The following is a 3,981-nucleotide window of genomic DNA, read 5'->3' on the forward strand; positions in this document are numbered from 1 at the left end:
ATCAAGACATTCCCTTCGAAACAATTAGATTGGCATTTAGTCTTCTGAGGATAAAAAGTTTGGCCAACTTGATTTAATTTTGAAAGTTTCAATATTTTCTTTTTGGCCAATGCCTTTGGCATTGTCTAAGACTGCACAAGTGCTTCAAATTTGAGGTTATATTTGAAATTCTATGCAACCATTTGTATATACGAGTAAAAAGTGTGTGCTTTGCACGTGGATAAATGTTAAATTTGATATAAACTAGGAAAAATTATATTTTGAATATAATGTTAATCTTTATTCAAATGCTATGATGTTTACATTCTTTTTCACTAATGATTAAAATTTACAATATTAGTTTCTTTTTGGTGGTGTTACAATTAAAATTATGCTCATAATTTTATGATAGTTACAGATACTGAATTGTGATGTTTTTTCCCCAGTTGATAGCTTTTTTAGCTTCATTATTTGTTCTAATTCCTTTAGTATTTTGAGAAACAAGGAGCATGCATACGTTTTGCCTTTGTTCTTGGGATTCATTAAGAACTTCTTAATTAGTTACTGAGCATCTGAATAAGTTCCTTTGCTACTGAATTGTTCCATTATGATGACAGACCTACGCCCACTAGTTAGTGGTGTGGCTTCTTCCATGCCTTCACTCACGCCAAAAGGCACAAAGTGAAAAAATGATAATCTTCGTATTTATTATGTTTTGCTCCTATTCTGAGCTATTAATTTGTCTCTGTGTTTGGTCTGTTACCTCTTAAATATACTTATAGTTGTTTTGAAATTTAATCACATGCTTGAATTCATGGAGAAGGCTCCATGAACTGAATGACCATTCTTAAAGATGTATCCTGACCATTTCTGCATTTTTTTTCTTTGTGGTCCCTTGAGGGAAATATATGATTCATAGTTGGAGAAGCTGAGAAGGTACAATATGAAATTGATTTTTTTGATTGAATTGATATCTTAATTTACTTTGCAAAAGTTGCTCTTTTTTTCATTCGTTCTTTTCTATTTCTCATATTATATTGCTTCTCGGATTTTGTTATTTATATTATGCTATGTTTTGAGCTTGTAATTTGTCTTTTTACGAGTCTCGTATGTTGCCTCTAAAATGTTAGTTGCTTTGAAATTTAATTATAGGCATGGATTCATGTATCAGGTTCCATTAACTGAATGTCCATATTTTCATTACTTCATTAGCAGCTTGAACTGAATAGAGCATCTTAAAAAGTCTGTAAACTGTACAAGTGTTTCTTATTTGACATTTTAGGGTTTCTCGAGGATTGGTGTGGGAGTTAATTTTGGCTTTGTTATCTATAATTTTATCTTATTTTGATTTGGTGAAATTTTAGTTTTTCAATGGATGGAGTACCGATCGAGCATTCAAGAACGAGGCAAAGGAGTTCCATACCCAAAGCTCCAACCCATGGGAATTTATAGCTCCACTCTATGGGAAGCCGATTACTGGGAAACCATATTCCTTGAAGAGAACAAAGGGCTATGTCAATTCGTAACATAACAAGCAAGGGATATAATTTGACAGGGTCGAGGACACGTATCATGATCATAACGAGGAAAGAAACACGTGTCTTGACCAATCATGGGGAAGTCTCCCCAACAGCAAGGTATCTAGGCTTCGAGGTAGTTTTAGCAGAGTTAGAATGATTTGGAATTTAGGACCATTTTTTAATCTATTTTTAGTGCATGAATTAGGATTCAAATTTTCAATTTCGAAAAATTTACAATACTGAAAAATTGTATATTAAACATTATTTATTCTAAGGAATTTATAATACTAGTTAAAAATCGTAGTCTTTAGCAATAAAAGACTACGGTTTTTTACCATAGTTTTTGACAAAGAAACCGTAGTCTTTTGTTGTTAAAGGCTATGGTTTTTAACCCTAGTCTATGACCGTAGTTAATAGCCATGTAGTTAAAAGTGCGGTCATAAACTACGACAACAAAAGACTAGGGACCGCACTTTTAACTACATGACTATTAACTACGGTTTTAAACCCCCAATTAACTACGTTTTTTCACCATAGTCTTTCAGCATTTTTGTTGTAGTGAGGCCCTCATTTTTCTGAAACTTCAAACACATGCTATGTAAAAACCGTATGTAAATTTTTGAATCAACCAAACACATTACAAGCAACATTTCGACCTCAACAATCAATCATGGTAATATGATTTCTCAAGCAAGAATGCAACAAACTAGGAGCCAAGATTTCGAGCAGGGCATACCCGAAACCATCGAACAGGGCAGGGGAAATTTTTTTAAAAAACAAGGTTATGAAATGCAACCCACAATATATAATAAGCAACATGGAAAAGTAATGAACCATATCATTGCCTAGCTAGGAACAAAATCGAAAAGAAATAGGAGCATAAATCGGCCGATCGGAGCTTGGGAAATGAACGTTGGAGCAGAGCTGGAAATGAGCTGAAATCGAGCTCCAAAAATAAGGAAATCAGCTCTCTTAGCTCGCCTCTAAGATGCCTCGCCGGAGAAGAAGAGCTGGCGGCGAGCTTGGAGATGAGGGAGGCGGCCGATGGAGCTCTTGGGAGAGAACAAGGGAAAAGAAATGTGTCGTGAGGTGTGTGTGTGTATTTGGCGTGGGTTTTTGAGTGAGTGTGCGTGTGGCTAGGATTAAATCCTTGAGTCCAAGTGCTAGCATAAGTAAACCTTAGAAAAATGAGAGTGTAGGAATTCCATGAAAAAGTGCAACACACTTTTAAAAAGTTCTAAACCAATACTAGTAATTAGGACTCTAAATTAAATCGCACTTAATAAAAAAAATATAAGACTGGATTTTACTAGTCCATGAATTTAAATGCTAATTTTTGAAAAAAGTTAAAAATAATAAATTCTAATGCGCGGAAAAAATATAATATTTAGCTAATTAACACAAAAAATTAAAATAATTATAATCATAAATATTAAAGACTAATTTAGGCAAGAAACTTAAATTAAAAAATTTTAGGCGTCACATATATGCCCATACATATATGTATAAACATTAAACATTAAAACTATTAAATAAAATCTTTTATAAATAACTTAAATAAATAATAAACAATTATTCAATAAAAATCTTGAGACATGCAGGAATAAAAATAATATATACTAAAAATTCATAATCTATGCATACTGAAATCACCATATTTAAAATATTATTCCCAACCACTGAAAACATAAAAATACTGTACTTTTTAAACACTGATAAAAATATCTCAATGCATGACGGAAACCCTAAAGCGACGGTCACGGAGCCCACTGCAGTGTTTAAAAAGTACAGTATTTTTATGTTTTAAGTGGTTGGGAATAAAAATGTCTCAATGCATGACGGAAACCTTAAAGAGACGGTCACGGGGTCTACTGCCAGCGAGCTCATATGTCCTCACCACCGATAGGAGCTACATATGAATCATCATAATCACCTGCACCATATAAGCGTAGTGAGCCTAGAGGCTCAACATGTCTAATCTTATACATAACAAGGGTTAATATCATGCAATCACATAATCATACTAATACATATACTTACATGAACATGCATGCATGAACTTAAATAAATCATCATGAATATCTGTCTGTTCATACATCATAAATAAACATACTTATCATAGTTGTGCATATAATCATTATAAACGGTCTATGGTTATATCCATGAATGTGACTGAATCTGTGCCGACTGATCAGTATATAAAACCAACGTACGTGGTGGTAAATAATCACCTCTATGCTGGTAGTAAACGACCTCTGAACTGTGCTGGTGGTAAACCACATCTAAATTGTGTTGTCACAACACTTCAATTCCCATCATAAAATATTTTCTTGCTCAACTCTTAATCATGATCTCATAAATAAATTAGTTCATGTATGCATGCATTTCAAATATGTCTATAATATACATTTAATTAATTTTCATAATATATATCTACTTATAGTTAAAATTAACCTTCATGCATAAAATAAATTAAATATAT

The sequence above is a fragment of the Henckelia pumila genome, chromosome 1, assembly GCF_033568475.1.
Source record: "Henckelia pumila isolate YLH828 chromosome 1, ASM3356847v2, whole genome shotgun sequence".
Classification (NCBI taxonomy): Eukaryota; Viridiplantae; Streptophyta; class Magnoliopsida; order Lamiales; family Gesneriaceae; genus Henckelia; species Henckelia pumila.